This window comes from Protopterus annectens, chromosome 5.part0, assembly GCF_019279795.1.
Source record: "Protopterus annectens isolate FY-2018-M chromosome 5.part0, PAN1.0, whole genome shotgun sequence".
Classification (NCBI taxonomy): Eukaryota; Metazoa; Chordata; order Ceratodontiformes; family Protopteridae; genus Protopterus; species Protopterus annectens.
Window position 1 is genome coordinate 783,922,575 of NC_056735.1, and position 26,461 is coordinate 783,949,035.

Sequence of the window (26,461 nt, forward strand, 5' to 3'; positions counted from 1 at the left end):
GTATATTTAAATGTGTATCCAACAGTGCCGCATAGGTGTATGATCTGAGTCAGGCTACAGGTGATCTGAGATGTTGTCATAGCCTATTGATTCTGTGGGATATTCCTGGATGAAGGTAAGACAGTGCATACTGTCTATCTTGAACTGGCCTAGTGTTTGGACACATTTCCCCACTCAGATATCATTAAGAAACTCTCCCAGCTGGGGATTAACCCTTATATCACTAGATAATGAACCAGTTGGCTCACCGACAGAACAAATACTATGAAAGTTGATGAATCAACCTCTACCAGCCAAGCTGTTACCATTGGCATACCCCAAGGATCTGTGCTGGGCCCTCTACTGTTTGGAATCTATTTCTTGATAGTCCAGGCTAAATTATACCACTTTTGGCTTAAAAGGTTTTCAGATTCTTGCATATTGGGTCCAATCATTGAGTCCAGCAATGATGCTAACATACTACAGTGGGGGGGGCTAACACACAAAAATGATTGGTGCCAAAGCCACACGGTCTACAACTAAATGCAAACTGTGTCATTATTTTGTCCTTCTGTAAAGTGAAATTCCCTGCTGATTGCAGCATTGAACACTCCCCCTGTGCTGAAACCCAGTGGTGCAAGACCTGGTACCACATGAAGATAGCAATCTGAACTTTGACTACCAAGTGTCCAAGTGGTATGGAAAGGCTACGCTATGCACCTCATAAGTCAGGCCATCGTATCTAGATCTGAGGATGATATAACAACACTGTGCCTGAACCTCATCAGAAATCTAATAGAGTATAATGCTCCCTTTTGCATAAACCTCACCAGACACCTGCCGCAGATGGAGAGAAAAAGGGGGGTTCTCACCAAGAAAATACAGGGCCTACAAACTATGTTATGATGTATGTGGATAGGCTGAAAGCCCAGTCACTGTAATCTGTATTGTATAGGATGAGGTAATTTGTGTCTAGCCTACAGGCCAGTATCTGACCCTGCACTGATGGGAATACTGCACATCCACAAATCAGCTATAACTGATGACATCAGCAGATTCTGGTGAGAGGAAGATGGTAATAGCAGTGTCTCACATGCTTGTCTAAAATGCTCTCTCTAATGTCAAGCAATTGCACAATCATACACATATCCCTGTTGTCTGCAGTGAGAACAGAAACCCTACCTAAGTAAACCAATTACAGAACTCTGTTTTTAAAGTAAGCACCACAGCTCAAGACTGACTTGGTGAGTGTCAGCCAACACGTTATAGGGATAATGTAAGCAGTGCATGGTGAAGAGAAAATGGTAATAGCAGTGTCCCACACACTGGTGTAAAATGCTCTCTCTAATGTCAAGTGCACACACACAAACACACACAAACACACACACACACACACACACACACACACACACACACACACACACACACACACACACACACACACACACACACACACACACACACACACACACACACACACACACACACACCAGCTGACTGCAGTGAGATCAGAACTCCTACACATCTAAGTACACAGACTACAGAACTCAGAAATATACAAAAAACACCACAGCATGTATCAGACTTTTACAAGGCTGCAGGTCAACTTATAGTGGAGGATATCAGCACTAGATGTTGGATAGAAGATGTTGAGAGGGCTGCATGAAATGGATGTGTAGGCATGTGCAAGTGTCAAAATAATGGCACTCCATGGGATTACAGTGGTAACTGTTGGATACATACTTATGCTTCTCTGAATAGATAGACACACACATACACCTCCCAGGTGACTGCATTGATAACAGAAGCCCTACCTGTCACTCGTCTAGTCAGGATAAAATAGATGAGTCTTTGTGGGTCCTGTTCAAGCAGCTTTATTATGTACAAACACATCAGGATGGAGGCTTAATAACTTTAATTTAGATAAACGTATAAACAAACTAGCTATTACATTCATACATACCCACTCTCTAACTGCACTTACAAAATGGCACTGAAGCTAGCATATGCTGGGCATTTATATGTATGTGCTGACCTTGAAATGCTTCTTAAAAGTACAACATACACACACACACACACACACACACACACACACACACACACACACACACACACACACACACACACACTATTCTACATCCTCCCTTTTTGAGAAATAATTTATGCAATGTTGATGACATTAATTGACATGTAATCAATACAACTAATTCTTTGTTATTCAATTTTTACAGAACAAATTACATATAAACAATTATGTCCAAGTTGCTGATATTTCACATTAGGTCTGGAAATGTGACCAAATCGTGTGACATAGAAATTAGAATCAGATCTAGCAACTGGGACAGTCTCTGCTGAATATTTGACTTTAGGGATATCAGGAACATCATCAGGAATGGAAGCAGCCAAAGAAATATCGATCATTGAAATTGCCTACAGTGTCCTGCTCACAGAGAGACACAAAGTCATAAAAATATTGAGATTTGCAAGCAGAAATGAAAGCAATGTGGAAGAAAGATACCCAGATAGTTCCAATGGTATTAGGAGCAATGGGTCTTATAAAATAGTTTACAATCATATTTAGATATGCTACCAATACATATGTCTCCATACAAATTGCAAAAGTAGTCATTACTGGGCACATTGTGGGTGCTGCAAACAGCACTTTTGGCTGACATCAAAGAGTGAAACAATACTAATTTCATGAACTTTAATTGTACTTTGACTTAGATTTGGAGAAATTAAAAAAAATGGAAGTAGAAGTTAAGACACATTCTGCAACAGGAACATTGTCTGGATTGCTCTGAGATCTAGAGTCTGTATCAAAGGAACAATGCTGTAATATTGACTTTGGTACAGGAAGATATCTACAATTTCTCCTGTACTCCACACCCTAAGATTTTATGAAGTAGGATCTCGGCTTGGTACATATACCTGCTACTTGGCCAATCCAGTCAAAACCTATCACCATTAGTATCCTCACTGTCTCTCTTTCTTTCAATGGGCACAAAAATCTGCTTGACATATCATAACTGGACTTCTGGAAAGAACACTATTTGAATAGTTGAGCTGTAATTGTCCTGTTGTTCAAAGTTTTAGGCCTCAACAAAGTAGAACTAATAGGCACTGTTGTTTTCGTTTGCTTGGATAGACATCTCTGAGCAGGCGAGCCAAGTATATCATCATGGGATATGTTTCTGAGATTAAGTAAATTCAAGAAGACATCAGTATTATCATGCTTTGACCATTCAAGTAATTGCTTTGCACTCTGTTCTGTAAGTTCAGCTAGTCCATTTGACTGTTGATATTCTGGACTACTAGTAATATGTACAAAGTCCCATTCTTTTGCAAATTTCTGAAAAAACTGACTGGTAAATTGGGTACCATTGTCAGAAATAACTTTGTGTGGACTACTGTGGACTGAGAAATGATGTTTCAACATGGTGCTAACAACAATGGATGTTAGGTTAGGTAGTAAATCAATCTCAAACCAGTTTAAATATGAGTCTACCAATACTAACTAATGCTGATTGTTCCACTCAAATATATCAGTGGCTACTGTTGATCAAGGTAGCTCAGGAACTTGACTTAGATGAACTGGTTCTTTTTGCAAATGTGGTTTAGTACTATTGCAAACTGAATAAGGAGAAAGTATTTTATCAATGTATTTTACTAGAGAAGGCCAAAGTACAAGTTCTCTCACCCTTCTTTTGGTAGATTCAGAACCTGGGTGACTACAATGCAAAATCTGGATATATTCATGTTGTAAGGAAGCAGGAACAACAATTTTAGGACCTATGAAAATAATGCCATCTTCCATCAACATCTCATCTCTGTAAGGAAAATAAGTTTGCATTTAAGGTGGTACACTAGATCACTTTGATGGCCATCCAACATTAATGTAGTGGTTGAGCTTTTGCAAAATTGGATCAGTCTTTGTATGATCTCTCAGCTCATCAAGTCTTGTGATAGAAAAATTATGCACTTCCATGACATCAAAGTCAAAATTCTCTTCATGAAGTTGTTCCATTGTATTTCTGGGTGATTTCAATAAGGTATCAGTCAGATAAAGAAGTTTGTCTTTTGTATAGACCATTTTGAAGTTGTACTTTTGCAATTTGAGCATTGCTCCTTGCAAAATTGAGCAGAAGAAGCTCAGAGTAAGAAATATTTCAAAGTAACTCCACTTTGTGAATAAACAGTACACAACACATTAAAACTTCCCCAAAATGGCTGTACTTTGTCAAACAACTCTTTACAGTGCAAGAAACACTCTTTAATGGCAACACCTTGTGAATAAGCACAACCAGCAAAAGAAACTTTTTGAAATGGCTGTATTTTTACTGTACTTTATAAAATAGTTGAACTTTGCACACAAACTCTTTGGAATAAATGCACAGTAATAAGAATACACTGTAAGCACTTTTAGGCACTTTGAGATACTACAAATAACCCTAGTTATGTCTTGAATACAATTCAAAGTAGTAGTTATGACAAAAACACAGTAATTTGCCAAAAAACATGCAGACACCTTGCTTTATTTATGCTTAATATGCCCTTTTTGCCCTTTGTTATATTTGTTTTGCTCATTTAATCGTTTTCCATGCCCATTATACTTTGCTTGTGCTTGTTTTACTCTAAACATGCCTGTTTTGCTTTAAACATGCTTGTTTTGCACATCCAATATAATTTTGAACCCCTTATGTGCTTTTCGAATAATCATTTTATCAACTATCTTAATTTTAAACATTTTATTTAATTAATAAACCTTTTGTGCCTTTCACTCATTTAATAATGTGATTTTTGCCCTTGTAATGTTTTTTATTTTTTATAAAATAATGTTTTATCTTTTTTATAAAATAAATAATTTGTGCAAGTTTTCATTACCTTTGGTTCTTTTCTAGCCCTTTTTCTGTCCTTGTTTCTCTTAGTTTACCTTCACTGTTAACTCTGCACCTCATAGCTCTGAGAATCACTTTCTGGAATTTCGGTTCTGACACCATGTCACTCGTCTAGTCAGGATAAAATAGAAGAAGAGTCTTTGTGCATTCTGTACAAGCAGTTTTATTATGTACAAACATACCAGGATTGAGACAATAACTTTAACTTAGATAAACTTATAAACAAATTAGCTATTACACTCACACATGCTCACGCTCTGGCTGCACTCACAAAATAGCACTGAAGCAAGCACATGCTGACTATTTATATGCACATGCCACCTTGACATGCTTCTTAAAGGTACAGCATACACACGCTCTTTTAGATTGCCTAAGTACACAAACTAAAGAACTTGGTACTTTAAACATGCACCATGGCAAAAGTCTGACTTTTATTAGGCTGCAGGACAACTTGTAGTGGATGATATCAGCACTGGATGTTGGAGAGAAGATGCTGGAAGGCCCGCATGAAATGAACATGTAGGCATGAGCAAGTGTCAAAATATTGGCAATCCATGAGATTTGAGTGCTAACTGTAGGATACCCACTTATGCTTTTCTGACTAGATAGACAAACACACACACACACAAACACACACACACACACACACACACACACACACACACACACACACACACACACACACACACACACACACACACACACACACACACACACACACACACACACACACACACACACACTTGCACACAGACAGAAATCTCCCAGTTTACTGCAGTGAGAACAGAATCACTACCTATCAAAGTACACATACTATAGAACTCAGTACTTTATGCAAGTGCCACTGCAGATGTCTGACTTGTATAAAACTGCAGGACAACTTAAAATTGATGACATCAGCGCTGAATGTTGAAGTGAAGATGTTAGGAGGCATGCATGAAATCGATATCTAGCCATGTTCAACTGTCAAGATATTAAAGTTCTACATGTTATTACATTGATGACTGTTCAATTTGTAATATTTGGTGGTTGTGTTCCAATGTGCAAGTATACTTTAAGAGACAGCTTTACAAACTATATGTAACAGGTGTACATATTGCAAGTACTGGAAAATCTGAATGTGCATTGTCATTCTAAAGATGTGCATTGAATATAAGACATTTGTTATTAATTTATGCAGTCTAGTCGATATATTTGTGAACAAGTACTGCAAGATCAGGATTGCAGTGCATGGAGGAAGTAACACATGGCTTCATTGAAAATATGTAACATTTTCTTAGATAGCACCTTCATTTTCTCTGTTTCCACATGTAGTTTCATGTCATGAACACTAAATGGATAGTAAACAAAAGCAATACATGCTATTGTCCACTTTGTATCACACACCACTGAGCAGGGAGTTTGCATGATGATTTGCAAAGTGTTTGTGCATGTGAGATACACATTTATACTGCTTTCCCTGTTTGCACATAGTTAAGCAGTGTGAAAACATTACTCTCAATGCTAAAATTCTAAGTCTTCTCAGTATTGAGGGTATGACACACACCTGCTGCTTAGCTGTCTCTATGGCAGCAGGTATAAATGCACTGGCACATTCCTTTTTCAGCCCGGATGGTATAGGGTTGAAATCCAGATGTATGTATACTTTTGAATAAGTAGTAATAATGCAAGGAAATACATCTTCACCATGTCTTACTGTGTATTTATGTAGTGCAGTGTGTTTAAGCAGCATTGTGCAGAGGTACCCACACCACAAAAGAACCACTCACCATTGTTTGGCATTGGTGTGTATTGCCAAACTCTGTGCAAATATAATGCCCACAAAGTGACGGGCTCCATTTTTTGATACTTATGTGTGTTGTGAGGGATTCTATTTTTTGACCAGATTATAGGTGCTAAAATGAGGTAGATAGGAAAGTGGTGAAATGGAGGAAAGCAGGGGGAAAACAACAGGAAAATGATATAGGAATGTGCGCAATGGAGGTGGGGAAGAACCATAGCTATCAATTTCTTCAACAGTGTAAAATTAAAATATATACAATATATTAGCTGAATTTGGACTGTCACCTCCACAGAGAGGGGTGACAACAATGCGAACATGTTGTATAAGCAATTGGACCAAATCAAGTGTGTCAAGAAGACCCGTGCACTAAATGGAGAGTTATGTATGGGATGATTTTTTTTTGTGGGACAGGTGCCTGTTTTTTTCACTTCAGTAAAAGAGGAATGCTAGGTAAGGGACATTTGTATTTCTAGGTCAGGTAAGTTGGGTAGGTCAGGAAGCAAATGTGAATAGAGCAAACAAGACAAGGTTCGAGGATGGCAATGTACAGAAAAGGTTGGGGGACACCATGATTGGGATGAGAGAGGAGACAATGCAGGCCCAGGCTCATCAAACATTGAGACAGTGAGAATCTAGTCCTCACCTGCAGGGCAGTCATCACTGTCCCCTTACTCCACTGGCTGCTGGAGTGCTTCACATCTTCTCCTCCTATGGATCATGAGGCAGAGCAACCTCTCCATCTGGTGTTGGCATACACCAATGCTGCATTGCACAACCCTATGCACCAACTCTGGCATCTCTTAGCAGGTGATGAAATACCCAACTTCACCAGTACTCCTGGTAGGTACCACATCACCAGCTGCTGATGTAGTGCTATCTGAGGACACAGGGAATGCAGGGGCAGCAGGGGCAGTACTGTTAGATTGGGTCCCAGATGTGCTGGGCTTTGGTGCCAGAGCTTGTGGAGTGGGGGCAGGCTTAGCCACTAGGGTTGGCCTACCTCTCTGTACTGTGAAGCATTTAGTAATTGGTTAGAGATGGATGACATGGAGACATTTTGATAACATAAGAAAAAAAATAAGAGATAAGAGTTGAGGTGAGAGGAAAAAAGAGAGATTCAATTAGTATCATCATATGCAACATACAATGCATTTTCACAATAATACAACTATTTTATCTGAAGTTTTACATTTACGTTTACTTCCTAACAACTAGAAACTATAATTAGGGATTGCTCAAAGTAATCCTTGCAATGTGCAGATATTACACATAAGCTTGTTCCAATTATACAGATTACAACAGTGGGGCATTTAGGTCACTTGTGTAGAATTTAATTTATGAAATATTATTAAAGGATTGCAGTATTATATAGTTGTTATTAGTAGTATTTTAGCACACATCCTCTGGCAACAGTCTTACACTTGACTCCTAAAGATGATTTGGGTTACAGACTTATGCATGCATAGTTACTATTAAAGTTAGGATATTCATGCTTACTTTGCTACCACTGTATAGAAAACAAAAAACTTTGTTCTTTAATTTTTACAGCTACAATAATACTTCTCTTGTGCTGCGTACATACCATTTGCTTCCCTCAGCCTCTCCCGACAATCAGCATGAGCTTGCCTATTTGCCACTGTTTCAGGATTAGCTATTAAAAGAAAATAAAAGAATAGCATTATGCATATCAGTCTTGCCTATATTTAGCTTTCTCTGTAATATAAATCCTCTTTATTGGCATACTTACACAACTGCAGGATGTCACTAGTTTGAAGCTAATCTAATCACTGGTTGAATGTATCCCTCTTGTGCCTTTTTAGGTCATTGAAGTGGTGCCTACACTGTTCTTCAGTGTGTGGGATGCCAGTCAAATTGCATACAGTCTTTTCCAGACTATTCCAAGCCACAAACTTTTAATTGGGGCCAGAATCATCCCCCTGCAAAAGCCATTGGCTGTGGTGCTCTACCAGGAGCCTGGTAAATATTTTGGACTCCTGAAAACCCCACCTCTGTTTCCTAAATTGGATACTTTCCCCTCTAACACCAGGCATGTCTAATTCCAAAGCAATAGCAATAGCAAATAATGATTTACCATCATTTATTATTATCATGTTTGCTGGTAGTGTGCAAACCCGAGAAACTATGCCAACCACATATGCACAATATTAAGCAGACTACAACAGTGCTAAGCAGGGAGGAAAGCAGTTTTTGAAGCTGGAAGGTTAATCTGACACTTGGCATTAGTTTGAGGCAGTGTCTGCTGCTGTAACTGTTAGGTGATTTAACTTTGCAGACATGCACTATGACCTGACACATTTGTTTTGCATTATACACTGCTAAAATTGATTTTTACAGTTTGGGATTCAAACCTATGCATAAGGGACAAAGATTTACTTCCACAGTGGTGCTTTTCCCTCCTTGCCACAGAAGAAGTGCTTCTCGGACATAGTCATGAATCATTCATAAACACAGATGACAGATTGAGGCGTTAACCAGGTATGTGTGTGACCTCACAAGGTCCTTGCATGCACATTAATTTGTGTATGTGTCTTATTTATGTATGTAGGCCATCCAAGTCAAGATAGCAGAATTATACTTACAGAAATATAATAGACAGTATACCCTCAGTCATGCATATGAACCTTCAAAACACAGTATTGGTGTCTTATCCCTCATACATATAATTCATATCAGCTCCACTATTTATAATGATGTATAAAGTGTTATAACTGATATTTAATATAATATGAAATGAAACAACAGTAAAAATGTCTAGAATTTCCTGTATTGGAACCCAGGACCATGCGTATGGCAGCCCTACACTTACACCTGTTGCCACAGGAATATTGAATAACAGTTGTCTATTTTCCTGTTCATTACTATAAACTGAACTGCCACAACAAGATAAGCACAGCTCAACATGGCACATTGTGTTTCTCCATTTCCTCTATTTCCACTAAGCCATGCACTGTGCAAACACTGACATATAAAAAAGGGAAAATTATGTGAAAGGAAGAAAAGAAATCTATTAAATCAACAATGCTACAAAAATTTATGTCGGTATACATGAAATATTTTTATACAAGTCTGGATTTGAACTGTCACTCCAATGAACCTTCAAAACACAGTAAGGGTGTCTTATCCCTCTTTGCCACAAAAAAAGCTTTGAAGCAGAGAAGGAAGATCATTGTGCATACAACCAACTGCAACATCATACACAGTACTAAAAAATATATGACAGTTGTTTGTACCTGTACACATTTCAGATGTAGAGTACTGAATGATCACACAGCCACTTATGACTATTGCTTACATAAATGCAGATCTGTCCTATCTCTATGTGTTTGTTGCTCATTCTTGTTTTATTTGACCAGGAATCTGAGGTATACAGTCTGTAAGGCATTCTATACAATTGTCCTTAAAATGTGTGAGATATTAAATGGTAACAATATACAACTGTCAAGAAATGAAGAGGAAGTTGGATGTTATTGAGCAGAAACTGTGAAATGTGTGCTGCATACTTACATTTAAAACTATGATACACGTACCTCTACATTTTGTAAGCCTAACCTGGCTGACACATTTACTGGAGGTAAGGGCATCTGAATTGCTGTTGTGTTTTCCTTCTCCCTACCAGTAATAATTTATAGTTGCAATCCATTAGCAGCAAACACTGAGGGAGTGCTTGCATTATGTTTACATCAGCTACATAGAGGCAAGTATTTGGGATTCAGCAATCCTAATGAGTTCACACCTCATTTGCATCTTCACTGTGCTCACAGACATGAATCTACACTGTCAAAAAGGAATCATGTAGCTAGGGAACTTAAAGGTGAGGACACATGTTTATGTGAATATCTAACACAAAAGAAGATAGTACTTTGAGATTTATCTGCACAGAAGACTACTGATCTTGATAAGGAATGCTTGCATTTTTCAACTGTATACTGGAGATGCTGAAATTTCAACAACAAACTAAAGTGAAATAAAATGTACTGTGTTCACTGAAAACAAGCCCTGTAAAAATGAGAATAACAGTGTAGGATAAAAAGGTCTGGTTACCAGGCAGAACTGTAAAAATCAAACACTTTAAGTAAAAAACTAAAATCCAAGCTCAAAGTTTAAGTCCCAATGATATCAAAGTAAAAACTTACAAGTAAATCCAAGAAATCTAAAACAAAATAATGGATGAGCGGTTTCACCTTAAACAGCTTTCTTCAGATCCTGTTGTTTCCTGTTCCTTTGGAGCCTTTAAAAGAGTAATCAATTAAAAATGTATCTCATCAGTCTACACCTTCTGAGTGCTTGTTTAAAAGGGAACACACCACTATGTCCAGGATCTTTGCCTACTTGTAACCTGGCTATCCAACGCATTTCAATGTACTCAGTGTGATTGGATATATCATCTCTCCTCTCTGTGACAAGTTGGATTGCCATGAAGCAAAATGTATGTGTTGGATTATGTATGTTGGGCTAATGCATTTTGTTTCTTCTTTAGATGTATACCACTTAAGAGATAGAGCATCCATACTTTAAATTCTTTGTTCATTTTTCCAATGTAGAAACAAATACATTGTTCACATAGTGCCAAATAATCTAGATTGCAAGAGGTACCATCTGCATAAAGTTAAAAATTATAAACCTTTTTTGTAGCCAGATGCTAAAATGAACCAGAAATGTTGATGTAATTGCATGCCTTACATCTCCTTTAAGGATACATTCCCAGATGTCCAATACGTTCTTTCTGGATTCTGGAGGGAGCATTATCACACAAAACTCTCTTTAAGTTTTTCTTATTTTTTAAAACAAAATCTTGGCTGATCTCCAAAAATCTTTTTAATGTCTGGATCAGTCTATAATATTTTACAGTTATCCCTAATGACTTGACACATGTCTCTCACATCATTACTATAAGTTAAAGTAAATCTAATCCCTTTTTCTGTGTGTCTATTTTGAAGTTGCTTCAATATTACGAGCTGAATAATATGGACGTCCTTTCAACCTTCTCAGCTCCCTGTTCTTGCCAACAATTTCAACCACTTCTCTCTTGGTATAACCTTGTTCTATGAAATTATTCTTCAAAGACTCAACCTCAGTCTTGTAGTATATGTCATTAGTACATAGTGCTGAAATGCTAAGCATCTGTCTCATTATAATTCATGAATAAATGTAACCGGAATTCATGCTTGATCTATGCAGCATATGGTTTTTCCAACATTTCTTCCAATAAACCTGCGTGTTAATATCATGTGTTGGACTGAGATCTAGTTTAACATCCAGGAAATTGATACTAGTTCTTGAATGCTTCATGACAAAACTAAGGAACGTAGTAGTCTTCTCGAGGTATGCAGTAAAAGCATCTAGTTTGATTTCATTGTTGGCCCATAATAGAAAAATATCAGCAATAATGCTTACAGAATATTATGTTTTTTCCATGGATTCAAATCATTGAAGACATACTTATTTTCCCAGCATGCCATTACTATGTTGGAATAACTATTGGTGTAGGGAGTGCCCATGGCCACTCCCTATTTCTGCCAATAGTTGCAGTTCTCAAAAACAAAAATATTATTTTCCAAGATGACGTTTAATAAGGAGCAAATTAGCTCTAAGATATTAATAGTAATAGTGGTAGAAATTGGGATGTGTCCATAAGGATAGTCAGAACTTTTGTAGCAATACGTTTGAGTTGATGTTCAACAAAGATAGAAGCAAGTTCAGTTAGCCACCCTGCACCTGATTCAGTTGTGAGCATAGGTAGATCTGACTCATTGTTAAGAACCTTCGGAAGCCCTTTGATGATGGGCACTATAGGTTTTTCCACTATCAAATATTCATACATTTCCTTATTGATCTTCTGTGTCAAAAACACTTTGTCCATCACCTTAGTCACATCCCTTTTGGATAAAGTCATGGAAGTCTGTGCTTCACTTAACATCTCTTTCATCTTATTACTATATATAACACTATCCTTAACAACGATGCCACCTCCTTTATCCACCGGTCTAATACTTATGGCATCATGGCATCATTGTTGCTTAGATTTTTTTTTTAAAGCTGTGTTTTCTTCATGGGTCATGTTGCAAAAAATCTTTCTATGTTGCTTGTGTCTGAGCTTGGAAACTTCTGTTTCACATACTTTAACAAATGAATCTACTAATGGATGCAGTGGTGGCATATATATGTACTGGGTTTCTTGAATATGTTTAAACTTCCATCCAGATTACTTCCAAAAGCATTCTTTAATAAAATATTACATTCAAAAGGTCTTAATATCAATGACAAATTCATCTAAAGTGGATGAGAATGGTCATCTCATCATTTTTCTTTTCTTCCTGTCTCTGCTGATGGATCACGATGTCCTGTATGAAAATTTATATCTTATGGGCACTGGAAAATACCAAAAAAAAACAGCATTTTCATCCACTTTGGATGAATTTGTCATTGATAGTAAGACCTTTAGATGTAATATTTTATGTCCAAAGGTCTTAATATCAGATATTTAAGAGCTATTTTCTAAAGTATGCGAAAAAGAAGTTTCCAAGCTCAGACACAAGCAACACAGATTTTTCAAAACATGACCCATGAAGAAAATAGAGCTTTAAAAAAATCTAAGCAACAATGATGCCATAACTATTAGACCGGTGGATAAAGGAGGTGGCATCATTGTTATGGACAGTGTTATAGATAATAATAAGATGAAAGACATGTTGAATGAAGCACAGACTTACATGATATGGGGTTTGCCCCCCTGCTTTTATGTAGTAGAGAGCTTATGTTTGTGTGTGGGGAGGATGGTGTGTGTGTGTGTGTGTGTGTGTGTGTGTGTGTGTGTGTGTGTGTGTGTGTGTGTGTGTGTGTGTGTGCGTGTGCAGTAGAAGTGTGAAATTCAAAATCTCTGGTGTGCGAGATTTTGAATTTTGTGGTTCTGAGTTTTCGTGGTTTCAAAAATTGGACTTTATAACTTCAAAATACTGAATTTCGATATTTCAGTATTTTAAGAATAAAAAGTGAATCCATAATATATATATATATATATATATATATATATATATATATATATATATATATATATATATATATTCATTAGCAAATGCTACTTTTTTCTGTATGCATTTCTTAGAAGTGTACTGATGATATAGGCATGTTTGTCAGGGCATTTTACTTTCTCAGATACACAGTGTTATTAACTGTCATTATTACTGCTAATGCTACAACTGTTTTTCTCTTTACACTCTACTGTTGTTATTTCAATGAAATGTAAATGTCCTATATTGTCAATGACACAGGGGTGTTAGCCTTCTAGGATGACTATTATAAACCTCTAGGGCATTGCTGCCCACAGGTAGAGGTGACTGGCAATTGCATAAAATTGAATGTTTTTTGGCAAATGTGTACACATTTTAGGGGCAGTTTATTTGATAGCACTTTTAGCAGTTCACTGACAGTTTGTTAGCAAAATGTGTCATTTGCCTGTGGTTTTGCGGGAGAGGGAGCCAAGTTCCATTTCTGTGTTGGCACAAACAAAATTTGCTATTGTTACTCTCCTTGTTTTGGGTCCAACCTTGCTTTGCATGTGATTGTAATATGTAGCAACCACACAATTCCTTTTTTTATATTTGAATATTTTGACTGTTTTATGTTTCTTCCGTGGGTAATAGAGAAGTACTACCTTTTATGTGTTATAATGAAGCAGGACTTTTATGTATGTGATACTGATCTGTATTGTCCTTCTTTTGTGTTTTATATCATCTAGGACTATGGCACCAGGCATCCCAATCCCTACAACCCCCCATAAGTGAAAATGAGAATACAGTCATTGTGGAGGCATATAGGTGACATGGTACCTTTCTGCCTGAGTGGGGATGTGAGGATATGTCTGGCAGAATGCAAATTTGGCAGCAGATGGTGGCTGATGTGAATGCAGTAGATGGCCAGGAAAATGCCATATGATCAGGTGTGCCACAGGGCCACTGACATGATTTCACTGGCCCGGAGGACAGCAGTTGCAGTGGACCGTGAATAGATGGCTGCCTGGGGGGGGGTCTGTTAGAGAGCCAAGACTGACACCAAATGAAGAGCTCCTGTCCAATGTCAGCAATGGGGGCAGCTCACTGGAAAGTGTACGGCAGCATGTCATTGATGCTGGCACTGCTCTTTCAAGGAAGACGAGTATGTCCCAGGAGGCGCTTACAGGTAGGTTTACCTGTCTCAATTGTTAAATACTTCTTGTATAGTAAAATATTGACAGCAATACTTAGGTTCTGTTTAACATTAAATTTCTTTTGGGGGGATATTTGTAGATTGATACAGTTAACAATCATACCTCTCAACCTCTTAGAGCAAAAAAATATGGACAAAACCTAAAATGATGGGGGGACAGGTAGGGACAGATTTTAAATATTGCTATTACAAACTTAGAAAGTTTATAGAATAATAGGTTTTGCATTAGCATGAATTTTCTGAAGGATGTGGAGTCAAAGTCAAATATTTGTCATTAATTAATGACTTCAATCCTCAGCTATTTGCCAGGAAGGTACTTATTTTAGATGGAACACACCAAAAATATGAGGCAAAAATCTGTACATTCTGTGAAAATCTGTACAGTTGAGAGGTATGTTAACAACACATTCTAGTTGGTTACAAATGGGCTTGGGGTGGATGTGTCATCCAAATTCTTGTTGAAAGTATCATTAACGGACACATAAAGGGCAAAAAGTTTTAACCCTCTGTGTTACTGTTAATTGTAAAGATGGTGTCCTTACATTTTGCTTGATGTCCTTCAGGACCATCCCCCATAGGGAGCTTCCAATCATCTGCACATGGTAAACCAAACATTTTTATGTTAGTACTGATGAGCAGTTCAAAAAATATTTAGTTTGTGATGTGGGTGTCAGGACTGTTGTGTGTACTGATGTACTGTCTGTAATAGTGGCACCACTGTTAATTTGTTAGCATATATTGGACTATAGTAGTGTAGGTATTAATTTTTTTCCAGTGTTTATTGCTTATTATCACAGGTGTTCCTGACAGTTCAAGTGTTGGATTCCTACCACCTGATGTCAAAGTATCAGCAGACTCTAATGATGATGATGTCCAAACAGAGGCACAGTCCAAGGGTGCAGAGGTTGAATGCAACACTGAGGTTGACATTCAGCCATCCACTGTAATTCCATTGGACACAGTCAGTAGGCCTATGCCAACCAATCCAGTGACCACTTACATATTGGAGAGACACTCGATCAGGGTAGTGTGATTACTGTGAATTCATTGCCTGTTGACTCTGGCCATAGCCAAAGTGTGGGTGAGTTGCCATGCAGGAGGGTTGTTATGGATGCTTGGAGGAGGCCTGCTGTATCTTTCACCTGATCCAGGTATGTCTTCCTGTGCTAATAAATGTGTGTTTAGGACCTGACCTTTATGGAGGTGCAAGAATGTTCCAGTAAGTCCTCCAGAGAAATGTTTAGGGTTGTAGATGTGGCACAGGCTGACATGCATGACTGCTCGGTCTATTTGTAAAGCCCAACTCTCAGATGACCGACTTTCAAAATCCTGAGATAAAAATCATGAAAGTTCAGCAACACTAATGTCGATTTTTACCAGGTTAAGTAAATACACGGTCAACTGTAAACGAAACTCATGCCAAGGTAAGCAAAACCCACCCAGGTGGGGGGGCTACACCCACCACACCTCCCAACTAAATATACCAACTTCAGGCTCGCACTATAGTGGACAACAGGGCATGTTGACCAAGTGTTTACTTACTCTAGTAAACAGCTGACATTCAGGTTTCTGAACTTTTATGATTTTTATCTCAGGATTGTGAAAGTTGGTCATCTGAGAGTTGGGCTTTAGAAGTAGTCCTGTGACTGCCTCCACTGTGTTGCTGATTCAATGGATTTGATGAGTGACATGTTGCAATGGGCTCAACCACATTATCTGATGTTGGCAAATGTGGCTGTGCCCAGTCATGCTACCATAGTGGGTCCACTTCCACTACTCCATCAGTGGTTGAGGTGTCGACACCTAGATGTGGCAGGGCATGGGGTCATGGTCCTAGGTGTCCTCATGAGGAAAGGTCTTCCAGCAGACATCAGCCACATTCAGGTAGAGGCAGTGAAACTGATCATGGGAATGGACATGCCAGTGCATTTCCAGTCCAAACCAGTACTCATGGTTAGGTATGACAATGATGAACTGCCACCACTACCATGTATGTCTCACACCTGTCCAACATACCAAGACAGAGCTATGACAGAGCTTGTCTTTGTTCTTGCAGAAACTCACTCACCAATTTCACCTGTAGGGCCCATAAAGATGCACACACAGCAGTTATAAGGTTCAAGCATGAAGATTAAAGCGTATTCTGTCTCACTGGCCATTTGTTACTTTATCCAAATATCTGCCTCTTTCTGTTTCATACTCACATGCACTCATTTACCTTTTTATGTCAGCCTAGGCTCCCTCCCCCCACAACACCCTGTGCAAGTGATGATAACTGTGCCATATCCTTGTTTTCTATCTTTTGAATTCAGGGATACATAAGCTTTGTGTCTGATGATCATGGTGCATAGCTGACTTCGTGCTTAGTATATCTGTGTTTGTGATGTTGTTTTCCTAATGGTACTTTTTATATATTTTGGTCTTAGAAAGTTAGGCAGTTGATAGAATCAAAACAGTTTTTTTCATCAGTATTTTTAAGAATCTTCTGACAGTTGTGAAGTCTGAAACTGAAATGTGTCTCATTATTTTCTAACTTCTCTCTTTAATGATTTTCCAGTATTAACGTAGGAGGCCAAACTGAGGATATTCAGTGACCATCAGTGCTTTTGAGAGGTATAAATGTGTGAATCTTTCATGTCTGAGGCCTATTACTTGATAGAGGACACATGTATTCACATAAGTGTCTGCTGTCACATGCTAAAGTCATTGCTGTACAAATCACATACCTCTTACTTACTTACATTACCAAGTAACAACATGCAAGGCTATGCCATTCATTTGTATTATGACACAATTATGTTTTAACCGTCTAGGCTCATCACTTACCATGTATATCCAGCAGTTGCTATTGTTTTAATTCAGGGCTAAGTCTGTCTGATGCTAGAAGTACACAGCCATGGCATGGGTAGGTAAAGGATGTGAGTATTGTCTGGTATCAATGTTATAATATGTATGTGCATAGGATGAAGGTTTTTGCCCCTTAGGTGGTGAGTGAGTGTGCTATGCATTACCTCTTAGCTAATCTGAGGGTATTTTTAACACACACATGTCTGCCTACACCCAAAGCATCTGTTGGTTCCCCCTCTGACTCCTCACCTGTGTATGGTTGTTGTGATCTTGCCATTGATGGCAGGATGTGTGTCCCTTCCCCTTGTTGATCCTGCTGAAGCTGTTTTCTCAGGATGATGTTGTGAAGCATGGCACAGACAGTGAATATCTCAGTACATGTACATGGATTGTACTGCAATGCTCACCCAGATGTATCTAGGCATCAGAACCACAACTTCAATAGCCCAAACACATGCTCTATGATATTTCTGGTTGGAACATGTGCCTCATTATGGCACTCTTCAGCAGATGTGTGTGCATTTCTGATTGGCATCATCAACCACGATTCCAGTGCATAACCTGCATCCCCCAGTAAATGACCTGTAGAATATCACTCCTAGTGAACATCTGACACGGTTGTGAAGTGTGCCAAATATGTGAGTCATGCTAACTGTCTGGGTTGCCAGCACACACATTCAAGATGATTCCCTTAGCTTTATACATATCTTGGCAGTTAATGGAGTGGAAGTCGTTTCTATTCATGTAGACCCTTTTCTTTTCTTCAGGTGGTGCACTAATTTCTATATGAGTACAATCTATGGCACCCGGTACTTTAGGGTAGTGTGCTACAAGGTAGAACTCTTGCATATTTGTGGCTTGTCTTTGGGAGTATGGGGAAAATATATGTGGTCTCTTGCATGTTGAAGAATAGCATTCAGGAACTGATGGAGGATCCTGGATGCTGATACCTTTGACATCCCAGCATGTCTCTGTTGATCTCTGAAAAGTTCCTGTAGCTAAAATTGTAAGTACTACACAGACCTTTGTCTCCACTTGTATTGGCTCTCCTCAGTTTGCCCTATGTCTGAGTTGAAAATGACAAATGTTGCAGAGTTCCTATAGTGTTTCTGTATCTACCCTGTAGTGCTCTACAATTTCAACCTCATGCAGATGTTAATAAGTTAACGGGGGCCTGAAAACTCTTCTCCTCCTTGGCAGTGGGCTATTAGCAGCAACAACAGCAGCAGGACCGTAGATTTCAGCCTGTTGCACATACACATGAATTAAAGCAACAGCAGCCCCTGACATTCTTTCTGTGTAGACTCCTTTCTGTGGGTGTGTTCCAAGAGGTTTTGGAATTCGCATGGGAATCCAGCACTGAGTCTACAAAGTTGCTTTACAGGTTGTTGAATAGCTCATTCATCCTGGATAGGTTGATTAGCATACAATTCATCTGCTTATGTTGTAATTAGCATTGCGTGGCGAGCTGTGCATATGGCCTTAGCAGACCGTGTAGTGTTTACTAAATCTGCCCATCTATTTTCTTTACATAACTATATAAATGATATTTCTTTCATAGAACTACACCTTTTTCTCCGGCTAGCATGCAGAATCTTCAGGTAGTTTCTGCCTGTATTCATATTCTAAATGATAAAACTGGTTCCTTTGTTCTTAATTATTCCCTTGCTTTCAATTTGCACTGTTACTCTTTTTTTCTCTCAACCCCCCCACTCATTCCCTAACACAAACAATTCTCATCCTCCTTTTATTTAATACATTTAATTGCCCTATGCCAATAAAATCTGAACTCCAGGGACACATTTTCCCCTCTGCAAATTTTGAACCCTCTTCCTCGAAGTCCTACCACATTCACTCTATACCCTTTTCAGACTTATCAAGAACCCCTTATTATACAAAATGTTTCACCATTTTGCTAAGAAGACCCACATTATTTTACTGCCTCCTCCCAAATATTCTTTTATTTTTCCTAGCAAACAGCTTAAAAGTACAACCTGGTTCCTTCCACCTCTAACTTTACAAAAAAACACTGGACCAGATTCCATAGAGTTGCTCTCAATGCAAGTCTGCTCTGATTCTGAAAGACTTGCTTTGAGCAAAAGTGAGTTACTTCATTGCAAGACTTATCTATAAACAAGATTGCACAGGGGACCAGATTCCAAAACACAAGCTATCAACTGGCTCTCAGTGTAAGTGTTCACTTGAACTGAGAGACAGTCTTTTGGAATAGGGCCCAGTATCAACCACCACTTATTAAAAATTTCTCTTCTAAATGCTCAACGCATGAAAAACAAATTAAAAAAATGAAATTCTTTCCTAGTTACTCACAACCTTGACACAGCAGCAATTACAGAATCCTTATTAAAAGAAGACACCCCTTGACTCATGTCACTTCTTTCCAGGTTATTCTCGCATTGACAGTCCTAGGCCGAGCAACAGAACTCCAAGGAGTACAAAGTTTTTATTGGAATCTTCCTTTCTAGATGAATTTCACAGACAATGTGTTAACAGAAATGACCATAACCCAAAATGTGTTATACTCTAAAGTCCACTGGCTACAATTCAAGAAAAAAACAACTTTTTTAGCAGTAGCTTACCTCCCTGCACTTCTAGCATTAATAAATTGGAAATCATTCTAAAATAATGAATTCAACACCTACATCAAAACTATTACTATTTCCTGGTGACTTCAATATAAACCTACATAGGTCTCATTACTGATAAACTAGGAGGCCATGACAAGCAACCCTTAGTGAAATGATCCAACCATCCAAATCCTAACTTGGGTACACAGTATTCTACTGGTCTATCCATAAAAACATCCTTCTTTTCATCTCCTCTCTACAAATTCTGCCACTATATTCTTACTTTCAATCTCTTCCTTCAGATATATTCAACAAATAATATTTTATTCAGATCTATATTAAAACATCAAGTTCCAGTTCTTTGAGACCAGAGCATCAAGGAATACAATTGTTGAAAGCCGACTTGCTCGCATTTCACTGCATTAAACAGCAATAGTTGGCCAATAGCTCAGAAATCTGCACGCAAGTCCGAATGAGTATACATATTTACTACCATCATGTTATACATACCAAACGTAACATGTAAGATGTTAATGTCTCAGATGTTGTTTTTATGAATAATTTACACATTTTAGATTTTTTTACATCTATTGATATAGAATTTCACATGCAAATCCAGTCTTACAGAATGCTTTTTCTCCAATGGTAAGTTTGAATCTCAGTGGAAACGTGAGATTGTGGTATCTTGGCTGTTTGCTGAGGAATAGTTTGGTTCTCTGATTGGTAAAATTCTCCTGAATGGAGAGCAATAGCCTTGTGTTAGGGTGTTAAAGATTAGAGTACTTAGTAGTAATGCTGATCTATTAGTAATGGATGGTCAATGAGCATTTTCTTATACGTTGCAATGGTGGCACTTTGATCTGCCAGTAAGGCAAATGTAAATATTTGCCTTTCCAATTGGATAATTGGGAATGGCTTATCAGTGGTCTATTGGACTGCATCCATAGTAACTACCTATGAACTTATAAATCCTTTGTCTGGTCTCCAGTTCATAACTGTCAAAATCCAGAATCAGCTACTAAAAACCTACCATAAATTCTATTAAATAATTAAAATGTATATGTTTCAGTGATTATTGGGCTCCTTAAACCACATATTAATAATTGGATAACTCCTTAATTTAAAACATTATTCATAATTAGAGATGCTTCTTGATCTCAACGGAAAAAATTGCCACCAACAATGAAACAATCAGAGTTCTCTGCAAATTAGCAAAACTAAATAAATAAATAAATAAAGTCAGATAACCCACACAAATCCTTAACTGAAACAGCTCAATAAGTCGACCAGCTCTCAAAACCAAACTAATTTTGGAAACCAGTAAAGAGTATGACTAGACATTTTAGCAAAGGTAACTCTTCTTTCACCCCTCTTACTAAGTCAGTCTCTACACCTCATTATGTGACTTTTAAGAAGAATTTTCTAATCTATATATTGCTATATCTGCTCTTTCAGGAAGCACCCTCCTCCAACTCTACTTAACCATGCAGACTCACCTAGGTACCCCTTCATATATTCATTTTTGTTTTATTTTTACTTTTATTGCATTAAGAAATAAAACCAAAGACCTCTTAAAGAAAATTCCATATGACGCCTATGGAAGTGATTAATGAAACCCTTGGTATTTCTCGTAAAGATTACCTCTCTAACAGAAATGTCTAGGCTAAGGAAAGTCCCACTCTTTCAGACTAAGCCCTACTATTAAAAGGGGTTCCTAAAGGTCAGTATGCTCTTCTTTACTTTTCTTTGACATTTGTTACCAGATATGACATGGTTATTTATAGTTCAACCCCCTCTTTGCTTCAACAATATTAAAAAAAAAAAAAAAAAACTCCTTGAATTGGCCCTGGGCCACTTTATTGCTTAGCTTATTCACATGTTATTTCTAACCATACACACACAGACACACACACACACACACACACACACACACACACACACACACACACACACACACACACTCATTCAAATGCACATAGACAAAAGAGCTGAAGAAAACTGTTGGGTACAAAGCAATATTTCCCGTTACTCCTAAATATTGTAAAATCCAGGCCAATATTTCCAGTATTACTGAGGCAACTAATATATGGTTTGATCACAAATTAAACTTTTACTAATAAATAGAAATGACAAAAGCAGTTATTAGGAAGTTATTCTTCTGGCAATGGAACTTTTATAAATCCAGAAAGTAGAGCTGAAAAAAAGTAATATGAATGACACAGATCTAGTATGTTCTCTCCTTTATTGCTGATGTATCACAGAAAAACTCAACTTCTCTGCGGGTAACTTCTAACAAATATCTTGGTTTAGTGTCTAATTTTAACAAATGCCAAATGGCTTCCAGGCCAACAAGCAGCAGGCATGCTCCTAAGCTCCTTTCTTTAAAACCTGCTTAAATTATATCAATTTAATCTGGCAAACTTTAAGTCTGAAGATCCCAGTATAACCTTAGGTCTCGCCATTCAAACATTTCATCTTCTGTACAGCTAATGATCAATTTGACTACAGTGATAATAGTGTTTCTGCCATAACCTCAAAACTTTGGGACTCTATCCTTACCCATATAAAAACTAATTAGTCCTGCCCTATTTTTCAAAAGAAAAGCTTAACATTTTTTTTGAAAACTACTAAATGTAAAAAGTTCTATATAATATTACCCATTAACTTGTTTTGTTTCTTCTACTGTTCTATTCCTTAACTCATTCAATCTGAAGTATTCATGCATATAAATTATACTGTAAAGGTTATTTATATAGTAAATGCTTTCTCAATTTGGACTTGCATGATATGGCTAACTTATGCACTTTCCAAACAATGGGTATTCCATCTGCATATTTTCAGTTTTATGTTGTATGTAAACTACCACAGAAGCTGCATACTTTTCTATGAATATTGTGTTTATATTTTCTGATCTGAAACTTCAGCTGTACTTTTTAAAGATGATATATGTTTCTTGGATTTATTCTCTTTGATTGAATCTGAAAAAGCTCTAACGGGATCGGTGCTATACACCTGTTAAATATAAAAAAATAATGAGCAGACATAAAATCTTATGTAGTTTTCTTTATAAATAGGGATCTTTGAGTTAATAGAAAATAATCACAGAGGTGTGAGGTATGATGGTAAAATCTCTTGCAAAAAATGCTTGTAAAGTATTAATAAGTCTCCACCTTTGATACTTTAAGAGAAAGATGAACATATTGTGATTGCATATCTCATTGTCGATCACTGGGAGCTCTTACGTGTTTATGGCATCCTTTAGGGCAGTTTCACTTACGAAGGGTTAGACAATGAGTCAATAAAAAGGACACTAAGAAGTTAGCAAGATTATTGGGTAATAAATCTCTATATTCTCTACAGCAAATGTTTATCACTGTGTTTTGTAACTCTTCAGCCTGTTTCTTTGCTGAAAATTGCCTTAGGACAATTCTACTTACCAAGTTAAAAAAGTATATATATATATATATATATATATATATATATATATATATATATATATGGATCTAGGACTTTTGAACGAAAGTTCAAAAGCTCAATGAACACACTTTAATGAAAGCACTTTCATCGAAAAAGCGCTTTCGTTAAAGTATGTTAAAAAAGAAACACAAACTCTACTTGAATGCAGGGGGACAAGCCCCCCTGCACCCACCCTGTGTGGAGGGCTATGCCTTCCACACCCCCTCTACATTAATATTTTCACTTTGAGCTCAAACTACAGTGAGGAAAAGGGAATTTTCCCTACTGCACCATAGCACAACCGGAACAACAAGCATACTTATGCGAAAGTGCTGCTTCGGTGAATAGCACTTTCATGCAAGTATGCTCACCAAATTGGGATTTGGTGAAAGATGTAGTCGAGCATCTGTACGGATCCCATATATATATATATATATATATATATATATATATATATATATATATATATATATATGTATATGTGTGTGTGTGTGTATGTATATATATATATATATATATATATATATATATATATATATATATATATATATATATATATATATATATATATATATATATATATATATATATATATATGTGTATGCCATAGCATAAAACAGTGCAGTAAGATGTCCAGGGCAATGGTGCATGCCTAATATTTTTCAATAGTTTAATTAATATTTTACCCAGGTGATAGAACTGAGTCCACTGTCTGCAACTGTGGAAGATGGCTAACAAACTACATCTAGAAATGCTTATGAGTTGTAAGTGAAACATCAATACAAAGAAATGCACTTATACCCAACCAGTTCACAAATTAGTGAAACGAGACACTGTTCACTTAGACACTCATTTCTTTCACAGTCTGAGGCAAAGTTCCTCAGCTCAACAACCTGCAGTACAGTACACAACTATTCTCAGGACCTTCAGATGAGGGAACCTGTAATACCAGGTATAACTGAAAATTAGAAAATTTAAAAAGTGATAATTCCCTGTACATTGGGAATTCAAATTCTTGTTTTTGAAGTGTGCTTCTTACGTTAGCCAGAATGATTATCTGCTAAGTTTGTCAGACAGCAGATGAGGGAAGCATTCTGGAGAGGCCATACCTTGCTGCTGTTGGAGACTAGAAAATAAGAAGCTTGACTACTGTCAGGCAGGTACATTCACAGGAATTAAGAATGATATGTCACTGGCTATGGTAAGATACCTTGTCTGTGTCCCAAAGTATGCCCACATGCAGTGCACAAAAGCAAGCAAATTCTGGACTGGAATGCATGGTAAAAAGCCTGTGAGACCATGAGTGATTTTGCAGTCTCAGTACCCTGAGTTCCTCTCTGTCGCTGCCATGGCTGCAGAAAGATTATCACAACCCTTTGGCTAGTGGTGGGATAATTGACCTCTGATTTGGATAATTGGACTGAATAGGGAATGCAGAGTCAGAGAAGAACATTGGCTAGTAGTTGCTGATTTGACTGCCATAGTATAAAAAAAATCATAAACATGTGAGACCAAATGCTTTTGTAACTGCAGGAGAATGAATACTGCTAGTTTACTTTCTAAACGTATAAATAAACAGCATTACATTTATAATCATCAAACCTGACTAAATCATAGAGAATTATGATCGGATCTCCAATCATAATGAGCATATTCTGTGCTTGAGATATGGATGCCAAGAAATTTGCTGGAGAGATGAATCTTGACATCATTTTTTTGTTATAATCAGATATTTGATCATTATTCTTTGTAGTGCATGCAGATTTATCTTCCCTCTGTACTACAAAATGGTCAAAAATTAGATTAAAAAAATGCAAAGTGTTGTGTCAGCTTTAAAAGCCAGTAAAGCAGTGGAGAAGCAGTTGATGGCCTTACTCATCCCCTGTTAAGGGAAACAGTTTAATTTAAATTAAATGTCTACTTTAGCAGACAGCAGAAATGAAGCCATTTCTTGCCATGCTGCTGCTTCTGTTTTCTGGTCAGTGCTCTGTGCTGTTAATGCAGAAATGATCTTAGCAATGCATAGGTGGTGCTTACCAATTGTTAAGTACCACTCTAAACATTGTTAAGGTCAGGTCTCACAGTATAACAATGCTGAACCATAATATAATTTAGTCATTTTTTGAGACTAATCAGAGCACTCGAGGCTTGACATTTCTATTTTAAATGTGCAAGGTAGGCATAATAAATATTGTATCCAAGGAAGCACAACTACTTCTGTTTTCTTTTATTACTACATAAATATAATAAATATTGCATGCACATGTGAACATGCACACACATATTTTATACATATTTTATATTAATATCTATATCTATAGCTATCTAGAGAAGCTATCTATATCTATATATCGATATATCTCTATAGATATATATATATATATATATATATATATATATATATATATATATATATATATACATGCACACACACATAGACACATATACATATGCAAATATATAAAAATATTTCCATGTATGGTGATTAAATTTCTGTTTCATTGCATGTGTGCTATGGATAGTATGAAGCTGATCAAATGTATTGTTTGTTGAAGTGTAGGTTTGCCGAAGGGAGGCGGATTGCTTCTACAGGTAAGTTGCGTTTGTTTTGTTAATGGTAAAACTTGGGTCTATATCATATAGCCAAAGCTTTAGGTAATCGAATACCTAAAGCTTAACACCTAAATGGT